General features: G+C 36.8%; 1 long non-coding RNA gene across 1 annotated transcript in view; it reads left to right on the top strand.

The window, feature by feature from the left end:
• The window catches only part of LOC114477073 (uncharacterized), a 12,757-nt gene extending 3,482 nt beyond the window's left edge, over positions 1 to 9,275 (top strand). Inside the window, exon 3 of the long non-coding RNA XR_003675666.1 lies at positions 9,265 to 9,275. This is a non-coding gene — a long non-coding RNA (uncharacterized LOC114477073). The remainder of the gene's footprint in view (positions 1 to 9,264) is intronic.
• The last annotated feature ends 3,889 nt before the right edge of the window (positions 9,276 to 13,164 follow it).

Here is a 13,164-nt window from a genome sequence, read left to right as displayed (position 1 = left end):
TCTTTGACTCTTAACATCTCTTTACAAAGCAGTTAAAACAAGGAGAACAAGTAGAGGATTATGGGTGTTATGTATCACACAGGTTGGCCACATTTATTATATCTTTATCCTGCAGAGGGCGCTGTTAAAAAAGTAAAAAAACAAAACCAAAAATTCAGCCTTTATACGAGCAAAAAGAAAGAGATGCATTTTGGGTAGGTTCTTTCTTTGCTAGACTAAAGTGTGCAAGTTTTCCCATCAGGACTGGATTTCAAATGTGGCTCTCACATACAGACTTTACAGTATGTGATATATTTTGATATTTTCTAGATGTATAGATCTAGAAATAGATTATTGATAGAGAAATCCTTTAGTTTCCACCAAGAAGCAGCAAAAAAAACATCGATTTTGGCCTCTCACCGGATTAAATATAGGCTTTAACAACACTACAGATTTTAAAGGTAACTTTTGGGTGGAGGTCCTTCTATCCTCAGGGTTTGTGCATCTTCAATAGTCCGTGATTTACTCGCTAACATCAGCCACCAGAACATGTCAGCGCACTGTTTAAGGGAGGCTGTGTTGGAAATATTACACTAGCATACTACTGTATATACAACAAACTCAATGAGTATATAGTGTCTACTATATACTACAAGTATGATTACAATGATGAGCGTTCCCACTGAAGTATACTTCCAAGTTTGCCAACATGCATTTAGAACCTACAACAACAAAAACCTGAAGCACACTGAGGCTAAATATCTCTGTTGAGTGTCGACCAGTGACCAAGTAGAATATCAACATGTGCTCGATTAATCCATAAAACTCACTCAGACACATTTCTGTCCTTTCTTTCATTTCAGAGATTCTGACATTGTTCGACATTAAAACTTCCAGTTAACTTCAAAACAAGAGCTCTATTTACAAAAGTGTTCAAAACTAATTGAGGACAGGAATATATGCATTTATTTTGAAAATGGGATGTTTGATTTTTAGCTTGAAGCCACCATTTTCCTTGCAATGGGGCGGTTGAGTATGAATAGTGTGCCCACCGAGCATACTCAGTCTTTTATTACTATTTAATGTGAATGCACTACATGCTCATTTTGACATCAGACTTAGTATGAGTAGTACGTTAGTATGACATTTACAACACAGCCTAAAGGTCCCTTAGGAGAGCTCTTCTTCTCTGCTTCATTGAAGTACTGTCTACTACTTGTCACAACTGTTTTTATTTTCTTTCAGTAAACCAAAGAGGATTATATCAGCAACTTTAACTTTTCCTGGTTTTTTAGAGCTACAAAAAGCAGCACAAGTTGTCATTTTGAATAAAAAACCCGCAAAATGAACTAAAAAAAGCTGCTAAATCATCTAAAAATCAGGCTGAATGCTTCACTGCGATAGAAAACAATGGGGTGTTTACAGGCAGTGGGCCATGTGACATCATCAATCACGTGATGTCAAAATGACAGAACACATCCTCTAAAACTGGTTTTTATGAAGGTTTTTATGAAGGTTTAGAACATCAGAGCAGCTCCTGGTTTTAGTTGAAGATCCAGAAGCGTCTCTAATGTTCAGATTTTTATTCAGGTCCTCGTCAACCTGGCTCTGGTCCTGAGAACCTGACTATATTCGATTATTTTGTTGAATCCACGATTAAAAAGGTTTCAAGAGCAAAAAAAAAAAAAAAAAAAAAAAAAAAAAAAAAATAAAACTGTAAATTAGTCCCAATTTTAAAAGGCAATTAAATGAATATGGTGCAAATGATGTATTTTGTGAGACAAAGATCTCCTTATGAGCACATTTAAATCATTTTTTCAGATTTCAGTAGGACCCTTAGTCATTACAGTTGATGTGAAATTTTGGAAATTTATGATACTGAGTGACAATAAATCATGTTTTAAATACAGAAATCTGTAGTCCACCTAAAAAATACCCAGAGATTTACATAAAATATAAGGCCAATTTTCAATAGGGAAGGCTACAAATGCAATAGTCGTACATTACTTGTGTATTTTTAAGAAAGTTTGGATGAAATGTGTTGTTTCCGTTCTCTCCTTTTATGAAAGGTGTGAAGTTGTTGAAAGATCGGCCTATAATATAATATTTTAAATAGATTTATCTTATGTCTGATACAATATCTCCATTTGTTGCCGTTTTTAGGTGGTGGTTCAATTAATCTGCCACCAGGTTGACAATCTTAACTACAAATTAGGTCTTTTTTTCATTTTATTTTGCTTTGTCGTAACACCATCAGCGATCATTGCTAATTTTAGTTTTGTGCTTCATTTCGTCATGATTTCTGCATCACGAGCGCTTTGTGTCACCTTTTGTTTGTGTTATTTCCAGTGAACACATTGTGTGGTTTTTAAACAGTGCGACACGCAGACACTGGTGTGAGATCCTGTTCATGTTATCTGAGGAATCTGTTGGACAGCTACACTCAGAGTGAAATGTACAAAGATCCTGTTTCATTCAGCACACACACACGCACACACGACCGCACGCACACACGACCGCACACACACACACACACACACACACACACACACACACACACACACACACACACACACACACACACACACACACACACACACACACACACACACACACACACACACACACACACACACACACACACAAGCTGGTATTTTCAAAGCTTGTTTTTGAGTTTTTTCTGTGCGTGGACGAGTAGTGTGCTGTTGTTTTCTATGGCTTTGGGCCATTATTTGTTCCTCTCGCTGTCATTTTACAGCCCGTCTGTTGTCCTGTGAGTCTTTGATCTGGTCACAGACAGAAATAGAGAGGGGGTGGGGGTGGGGGGGAACACTTGGAGCTGTCAGTCACAGCTCACAGGGTTTACGTGTCGTACCCACAATACGGACATGTCTCCCCTAACTGGGTCATAGAAGTGCAGGTCTGGGCAGATACAATTCACTGAATTTGTCCTCCTGTCGCTCACCAAAGCTGCTTTTTGTCCCGAGGCTTCGTTTTCATCTCACGAATCACATCTTCCAAGTGTTTGAAACTCACACTGATAATAAGGCTCTATTTAACCTGTGTTTACATCTGCTGCATTGCTGAGTTGACACATTCCCAACATCACAACACAGCAAATACTGTACAAGGAAAACTGGAAGCCCGGGGGCCACACACGGCCTTCAACCTAAGAATGTGTGGCCTTCAAAGTAAATGCACAAGTTGATTTCGAAAACACACAAAATGACAGAAAAATACGCAAAATGAGATTGAAATGTACAAAATGACAATAAAAACACAAAAAGGAGTCCAGAAACACATAAAAACATTACAAAAACACACAAAAAATTGACTCCAAAAACACACAAAACGACATAAAAAGCATACAAAAGACACATTTAAATGATACACAAATTGAAAGTAAAATATACAAAACGACAACAAAAACATACAAAAAGAACTCCATAAACACACCAAAATAACAACACAATAACTCAAAAAATGCACAAAAACACACATAATATATAAAAGACACAAAATGAAACTAGAATATTCACAATTAGAACAAAATGACTTAAAAAACACAAAATGAAAACAAAAACACACACAATTGGACTTCGGAAACACATCAAAATAAGTCCAAAAACAGGCGACACAACAGAAAGAACAAATAAATAATAATAATAATAATAATAATAATAATAATAATAATAATAATAATAATAAAAACACACAACATGAGAAAAAAATATACAAAATGACAACAAAACCAAGTGATGTATATACAACCTGATTTGAATGATTTATGTTGATGCAGCCTGATTGTTTCCTACTATAATTCTGTCAAAATTCAGCAAAAACAGAAATGCAGTTTAATAAGTTAAAGATCTCCTGCAGTGGATTGTTGCTCCTCTTAAAAAAAGACTGAGAAGTTAAGGAATCACCATCATTTTTTATCGGTTGTATTCCTGCCAATAAGCAGAGTTTTGCTGCATTCTGGTGAGTTTCTACAAGCAGATTTAATCAACTGATAACCAACATATGCAACATTATTTGGGAAAAGTGATGGAATGGGTTTATAAGTGCCGAAAATGTGTTGAAAGTGGAAAAATGTGCAGAAAAGGCATTGGAATTTGATGTAGAAGTGGCAGAAATGGGAGTAACATAGCAAAAATGCATTAAAAGGAGCAAAAATATGTCAAGATAAAGTGATGAAATTAGGTTAAAATATGGCAAGTTTCGTTTAGTTGCAGATAAATTAAAAAAAATAAGCAAAAATGGGCTTAAATTGTTAAAAAACAACTATATTTTTAATTTCTTGAAGGCATCTGGCAACCCACTCCCAGTGTCTCGTAACCCCAAGGTTGAGAAGTACACTTGTTATGTTCCTGAAAACAAAAACTCCCCTAAAGCGAGCCCACACTTCCATTAAAGCCAAAAATATAAACACACAGAGGAATGTTGACAGTGAGAGAAACACCTGAAGGACAAACGCTGAGTAGATAGACGGGAAACGCTCGGAAACTGAATAGTTTTCCATGTTTTTACATAATTCCCCACATGAAAGAAATCATTTCCCATATTATTATTATTTTTCTCTCATCTCAACCATATCCTGTTATGCTTTCTGCTTCTGTCAGGTCATTGAAAGCAGTATCTGAAATCGCTGATTAGGGAATCTGCTGAAGAACGTTGATTAGTCAGCAAAAAAGACAACAAACTCTTCTTCTTTTATTTTATTCCTGGAAATGAATCATAGGTGGTGTTGGTAATGTCACACTAACGTACTACACACTACAAACTCAATGAGTATATACTGTCTAGTATATACTATAAATATGGTTAGGACGGTGAGCGTTCCCTCTGAAGTATACTTAAAAGTTTCCCAAGATGCATTTGGAATCTATGACAAAAACCTAAAGCACACTGAGGCTAAATCAAACATCGTCATTGATTCTCCACCTTTCAAAGTTCTGAAAGCATTTTAAGTGAAAAACTCACCAAGCAGAACAGACATAAGCAACTGGCGGCCCGAGGGCCACGTGCAGCCCTCGGTCTAATTTTATGCGGCCCCCATAACAAAATTGCAGCTCAGGAAACTGGAAGTTATATGAAACCCAACATAACGCACACACTCCAGAAACACAGAAAATGACACCAAAATTACACAACATGATAACAAAGACACATTAAAAAACCACTTAAACACAAAATGACGACAAAAACGACATAGGACTTCAAAGACACACAAAATGCTAAAGAAATTGCGCAAAATTACAGAAAAATGCACAAAAACACAACAAAAACACACATAATGACTTGTAAAACACACAAAAAGGCAACAAAAATGCGCCATATCGAAAAGAAAATCGACAAAATGAATTCAAAACTACACGAAAGGTCTAAAAACTCAACAAGAAAACCCACACAAAAGGAATGCAGAGACAAAACCATTTGTTCTTTCCTGTATTAATGCTCAGGTTGGTCAGCATTCTAAATGCTAACATAAATGTTGATAATGTGGCCCTCGGATCAGACATCATCACATTTTTGTGTCCCTGCTCTGGTAGAAGATGTCCTCATTTGATCCATAAAACTCACGTATACACATTTCATTCCAATATTTTTGAGATTCCAATATTGTTCAACGTGTATTACTGAGAAACTTCCAGTTAACTTCAAAACAAGAGCCCTATTCACAAAAGTGTTAAAAAAACTAATGCTTTTATTTTGAAAAGGGGCCGTTTGATTTTTACAGAGTCGTATAGAGAGAGAGTTGTGACAACAGAAGTTAAAAAATCCTTCACCGTCACGTGATTCATGTAAGACTGAATTCATATCCTGTAAGTCACTGGCAGCCTATTCAAATCAATTGACGTCACTGGAATTTTTGTTAATTTGGCGTCAATAACTGCATTATTGACAATATTTTCAACATTGTTGGCCTATTTTAAACTTGTGTGTGCTTTCAACCTGACTTAGAGCTTCTAACTTCCCTTTCCTTCTGCCATGATCATAATTAGCTGAGTTTATACATGATATTTACAGCTCGGAAAAACTCAAAGCTTCAAAAATTGCATCCATAAGTTGCCTTTTTGCTTAAGCTTGGTGTTTCGAAATCTCAAATATGCAGTGTAAATTCATAGCAATATCACAAAAATAGCTTTATTCACTGTTGTTGTTGTTTAACTTTAAATTTATCATCCTAACTCATACTCCAAAAATCCAATCCTCATTTTTCACTCATCACTGTACAATCATAAGTCCTAAAGTTATGTTTAATTCATTAATTTAATTTACGACAGCAAAAATAAATTAAGTTGAAAAGAATTTTATTCTATGTATTTATTCATTTTTTTATTTCAAACTTATTTTCCACATCGTTGTATGAAATGGCATTAATATTAATATAACTGAACATTGAGGTTAACGCTATGTGTTACTGCACTACGTACTCATTTTGACATCAGACTTAGTATGAGTAGTATGAGTAGTATGAGTAGTATGAGTAGTGTGAGTAGTGTGAGTAGTATGAGTAGTATGAGTAGTGTGAGTAGTGTGAGTAGTATGAGTAGTATGAGTAGTGTGAGTAGTGTGAGTAGTATGAGTAGTATGAGTAGTGTGAGTAGTATGAGTAGTATGATTAGTATGAGTAGTGTGAGTAGTGTGAGTAGTATGAGTAGTGTGAGTAGTATGAGTAGTGTGAGTAGTGTGAGTAGTATGAGTAGTGTGAGTAGTATGAGTAGTATGAGTAGTGTGAGTAGTATGATTAGTATGAGTAGTATGAGTAGTGTGAGTAGTATGAGTAGTGTGAGTAGTATGAGTAGTATGATTAGTATGAGTAGTATGAGTAGTGTGAGTAGTATGAGTAGTATGAGTATGAGTAGTATGAGTAGTGTGAGTAGTATGAGTAGTATGAGTAGTGTGAGTAGTATGAGTAGTATGATTAGTATGAGTAGTATGAGTAGTGTGAGTAGTATGAGTAGTATGAGTATGAGTAGTATGAGTAGTGTGAGTAGTATGAGTAGTGTGAGTAGTATGAGTAGTGTGAGTAGTGTGAGTAGTATGATTAGTATGAGTAGTATGAGTAGTATGAGTAGTATGAGTAGTGTGAGTAGTATGAGTAGTATGAGTATGAGTAGTATGAGTAGTGTGAGTAGTATGAGTAGTGTGAGTATGAGTAGTATGAGTAGTATGAGTAGTATGAGTAGTATGAGTAGTGTGAGTAGTATGAGTAGTATGAGTAGTGTGAGTAGTATGAGTAGTATGAGTATGAGTAGTATGAGTAGTATGAGTAGTATGAGTAGTATGAGTAGTGTGAGTAGTATGAGTAGTATGAGTATGAGTAGTATGAGTAGTGTGAGTAGTATGAGTAGTGTGAGTAGTATGAGTAGTGTGAGTAGTATGAGTAGTATGAGTATGAGTAGTATGAGTAGTATGAGTAGTATGAGTAGTATGAGTAGTGTGAGTAGTATGAGTAGTATGAGTAGTATGAGTATGAGTAGTATGAGTAGTATGAGTAGTATGAGTAGTATGAGTAGTGTGAGTAGTGTGAGTAGTATGAGTAGTATGAGTAGTGTGAGTAGTATGAGTAGTATGAGTATGAGTAGTATGAGTAGTGTGAGTAGTATGAGTAGTGTGAGTAGTATGAGTAGTGTGAGTAGTATGAGTAGTATGAGTATGAGTAGTATGAGTAGTATGAGTAGTATGAGTAGTATGAGTAGTGTGAGTAGTGTGAGTAGTATGAGTAGTATGAGTAGTGTGAGTAGTATGAGTAGTATGAGTATGAGTAGTATGAGTAGTATGAGTAGTATGAGTAGTATGAGTAGTATGAGTATGAGTAGTATGAGTAGTGTGAGTAGTATGAGTAGTGTGAGTAGTATGAGTAGTATGAGTATGAGTAGTATGAGTAGTGTGAGTAGTATGAGTAGTGTGAGTAGTATGAGTAGTATGAGTAGTATGATTAGTATGAGTAGTATGAGTAGTGTGAGTAGTATGAGTAGTATGAGTAGTATGATTAGTAAGAGTAGAATGAGTAGTATTATGACGTTATTATGACGTTCACAACACAGCCATAGTGGAACAGAGGACAACTGCTGAGAATTAGAACTTTATTTGCTGTGTTTGTTTGTGCCAGAAAGGTTTTTGGTTACCAAGTTACTTCATTTCTATTACAAAAGGGTCCTAAGCACCGTTGGTGCTCGGGTCCTAATGATCCTTGTTTTAATATGTTCATTTAAACCTTTGAATATTACAATAAGCTCCAAAACCAAAGTTTTCACAATAAAGGAAAAAGACTCACCAAGGAACACAGAGAGAAGAACCCAAACCACAGCGATGTGGACCCGAGGAAGGTTCATATCTCCACCTGATCGTCACACAACCAGCATCTGCTCAGTGATCCTAAGCTGCTGACTGACCCACACACACACACACACTGCGGCACACACAGGGTGGAGAGGACAGAATGTGAGCCCAGAGCTCCTGTTTCTCATGGCAGACCTCAGTCCACCACCTCCCCCACCCCCAGCATCCCAAACCCTCAGCATGCTTCAAGGCTGACCTGACAGCTGGGACTGTGTGTGTGTGTGTGTGTGTGTGTGTGTGCGTTGAATTCACACAAATCAACAGTGTCATCATTTTTTGAATTACATTGTATATGTTATTTGTCTTTTTTGTGTGTTTTTGGAGTTATTTTGTATGATTTTGTTGTTATCTTGGTGTGTTTCTGGAGTCCTTTTTGTATGTTTTTGTTGTCATTTGGTATATTTTACTTTCAATTTGTGTATTATTTAATTGTGTATTATTTTGTATGCCTTTTTATGTCATTTTTTGTGTTTTTGTTGTCATTTTGTAAATTCTACTGTCATTTTCTGTGTTTTTTTTTAAATATGGTGGCTTTTTTTTCTTTTTCTGGAGTCACTTTGTTGTAATTTTGCATATCCTACTCTCATTTTATGTTTCTTTTAGATGCTACTTGTCTTTTTGTATGTTTCTCTTGTCATTTTGTATATTTTACTTTCAATTCGTGTTTTATTTAATTGTGTTTTGTGTGTGTTTTTGTCTTCATTTTGTGTGTTTCTGGATTTCGTTTTGTGTGTCTTTGTTAACATTTTGTAGATTTCACACTAATTTTCTCAGTTTTTCTGTCATTTTCTGTCTAGAAGTGTGAGACACAGAGACGGAGACAGAAGGAAGACAAAAGGACAGCTGAGAGCTGTCAATGATGGAATGGGAAGTATGTGCACACATGGTGCCCCCTGCTACACACATACATGCACACACATTCCTGGCAGCCTGCAGACCAAACACACGGTCGGACCTTGACATAATGCTCCACTGGTGCATTTCCTGCTCACACTGGGCCACATGGAAACAAACACCCATTTACACCGAACGCGACTGAAACGACTGTGGCGACGAGATTACATTCAAAATCAATGTAAATGACGCGACATCAAGCAACCTGCCTTCAAGCGACGTGACTTGCGTGATTCCAGTGACCTTAGATGTGTTTTCCGTTACCCTCGAAAATGCGCTCTAAATAGCGCAATAAAAACCTGAAACGAAGCACCTGAATTTCAGAAAAAAAAAACACTCAAATATCGCTAAAAGTTTTTACATTTTAATGAGGAGGAATTTCAGACGTTTTGATATTGAAATGTGTCGCAAAAGCACTATGGAAACAGTTTTTCTGCAAACACGTCACAGAACACGACGTACCTGGTCACATGACCACTGCTCTCAGAGAAAACATGACGCGGAACGTGTTACAGAAGAAAAGATCGAGACATTTCTTAGCATTAGACCTCAAAATTATTACTGCCACTATAGACGTGAAACAACAAAGGAATGCAGAGTTTTATAAGGAGGTTTCGAGCGTCCATCTTCAGTCAGAAAAGTCTGTGAAAACGCGTTCAAAGCTCTGTTATACTATGGAAAAGATCTGAAATGGTAACCCAGCTTTTGTCGCTCATCCTGAGCCGCTAGAAGTCGCTTGAAGTCTCTCAAAGTTGAAACATTTTAACTTTTCAAGCGACTTCAAGCAACAACTCCCCCTGGCTGTCACTGTCTGTAGAACCAAGGCTGCAGCGGGAGGGCTGTACACTTCCTCTACTTATTGGGGCCAAAATGAAAGTGTCATACTCCTTGAATAGGTCTTTTAAATTCTAAGTATATTTTGAGTGAACTCATCCTCTAGAAACTCCGTTAGTTGATCATTGAAACCGTAAGTACAAGGGGAGTTGTCTATGATAAATACTGTAAACCTGCAGCAGTAGAAAAAGTAATCAGCCCTCTCAGTGTTGCCTCCTGCACTGCAGACACATGCTATTCATACTATTCATACTATTCCCAGCTCGTCATGTCCCTGGAGTGATGAAGTGACCAAAAAGCACAACAATGTTTAAGCGACTCATCACGGGCGATTTAAGCGACTGTAGTAGCTGAAGTTGCATTTCGTGTAAACCAGGGACTGGGACAAAAATTAAGTCGTGGCATTTTGTGTCCAGAGCAGCCCACTACATTATTACCATATCATCAAAGACACCATGTAAAAGCTGTTATACAGTATGTGGCTCTTAATGTTTTAATTTTATTTATTATTCCCACAGGGAAACATATTTAAACTTTTTTCTTATTTCCTTTGTCTCATTTTTAACCCTTTTCAAAAAGTTCTGACACTTTTTGAAAAGGGTTTTTGGCCACTCTTGAATGCTTTTGGCCCATTTTGGTGACTTTTCTCTCTTTTCTTGCTATGTTTTAGCCACAATTGGACCATTTTTGGCCATTTGCTAACATGTCTACCTCCACTTGCTCGTCAAAAAAAAAACAAAAAAAAAACAGGGTTTACAGCCCACAAAGGTCAATCCACCCCTGGTGTGAACCCACCCTAACAGAGGTACAGTATATCCTACTGTTACTTGAATGAAATTCTATTTCAACACCTTTTCCACCATTTTTGGTCAATTTTAACCCATTTTATTTCTGATTAAAAAAAGTATTTTAAGATGACTATATACTATGACTCATAATAATAAACGTTCCTGGATAACAGTGGATATTATTCAGATGAATAAATAAATAAATGTGGTTATCACAGATTCATAGAACAATGGACCATCATTTTACTGACTTTATGGATGGACCCCAAAAATCTCTCCCCTTTATTCCCCCTTATAGATGGTCCTGTCACCACATGACTGTTCTTCAATGTTCATGTCTGTGTTCAACCACCTTCAGCTACAGTGGGGTTCTTCGCTCTCTAGAACTTTTATTTTGGGGGTCATGGGCTGAAAAGGTTGAGAACCACTGCATTAGATTCCACATCTGAGTCAAACTTTTGGCTAAAATAATGTGCTAACACATCGTGTAAGAAAGGATAACATGGATCTTCCTCCCTGTGGACTTTTACTTTGAAAATACCTGTTGAAGCATTAATCTGCTAAATGTTAATCTTGATGATGTTGGTCAGTAATATTCCATTTTACATCCACGTTAATGCATGATCTGGTCATAAAAGCGTGACAAATGATATGAGTTAAACAGGCAGGTTTTTATGTTAAATAAACTAAACTAATGAAAGATTTAAAGGCTTTACTTCCTGCTCCCAGAGCTTTGCATTCTCATTTCCAAATATCGTTCGACGGCTCGTTTGTTGCTCTGTTTTATGCGACGAAGCTGGTCCAGGCTGAAAGTTTGTCTCAGATCGCTGACTTTTACGAGATCAAGCAGCCATTAGCAGCCGTGGGGAATTAAAGTTTAATGTAGCTCAACGGCTAAACTTGAAGGGACTTGTGAGTGAAAAATGATCCCATTACCGTTATTTGGCTTTACTTTAGGATGCGGACGCACCGTGTTTTTCCAAAGATGATCCTGGCGTGTCATAGAAAACTGATAAAAGCACAGTTTTATTAATAACACACAGGAAAGAAGCTTCACTAAAGTGGATGATACTTATGTGTTTTATTTAATGTAAGTTAAAGAAGGAAACAGCTTAAAAATTAATAGTTTTAATAACAAAATGTGACTTAATTCACATTCACATTACTTTCACAAGGCTTGAAGAGAATCTACAGGGGTGAGTAGAGTGAGTTAAGCTCTTTGAAATGAATTTAATTAAGTTCTATGAACACAATAATTGTTCTTAAATCAATGTTTTGCGTTTGTCAAACTTAAAATCAAGGCAAATGAGGTGAAACTTTTCAGTTTTTCCAACTCAATATTTAGTTAAAGCTAGGCTAGGTGATTTTCTCTAAATACACTTTTTAAGTTTTTGGTTGAAATTGTCTACATGTACTGACAGAAATTAAGATCCTATGTTCTCTGAAAAAGGAATGAAGAACATCTGTTAACTGTAGCAGCTGTAAACCTGTAATAACTTCGACCAATGAAAAAAAACGAACCATGTTTAATAACCAATCACGTCTCCGTGCTTGTTCTCGACCCGTCGCAGGCACAAGCTCACACTGAATGCACGTCACCGCTGACAGAATTAAAACAGAGATTTTGGTCATGTTTTTAAACATATATAATGATAAAGTTTATTGTTTACTTCCTGCTGAATGAGACAACGACGTGTCTACACAATATAAGCGATGAGCTGAGCTCCTCTTCTGCAGCAGCTGTGCGTACGCATGTGAGTGAGACGGAGCACAGAGGGGAGGGGCGAGAGGGTAAAGGCGGAGCCATCAGGGAAGCTACATTCAAAATCATGCTAGCTTTTGAAAATCACCTACCTTACCTTTAAAGTAACGTGCCTTGCTCAAAGGCTCACAGCGATGACCTATGGTGGAGTTTGAACCAACAACCCTCTGGTTACAACTCTGCTCCTATAACCATTAAGCCACCTCTCAGCTTCTAACCTGATACTATGCTGTAAAAACGTAACCTTAAAATACCAGTTTGCTTAATAACTAAAATTATTAGGTTGCCAGAATTTTTGTTTTATACAGATTTTGACGAGTCTGATTGATGAAGGTTGTAGATATATGGCTTCACTAACACAGAAATCTGAATGAAATTCACTCAGAACTTTGAGTTATTCAACAACAGTAAAGTGTACAGATTAAATAAGTCTTGGGCTGTGTTGGAAATGTCCTACTAACGTACTATGCACTACAAATTCACTACTGTCTATCATACACTATACGTATGATTAGGATGATGAGCGTTCCCACTGAAGTATACTTACAAGTTTCCCAA

Source organism: Gouania willdenowi, chromosome 15, assembly GCF_900634775.1.
Source record: "Gouania willdenowi chromosome 15, fGouWil2.1, whole genome shotgun sequence".
Lineage (NCBI taxonomy): Eukaryota > Metazoa > Chordata > Actinopteri > Blenniiformes > Gobiesocidae > Gouania > Gouania willdenowi.
The sequence above is the reverse complement of the archived record's forward strand: the minus strand, read 5'-3'. Positions and strand labels throughout refer to the sequence as shown.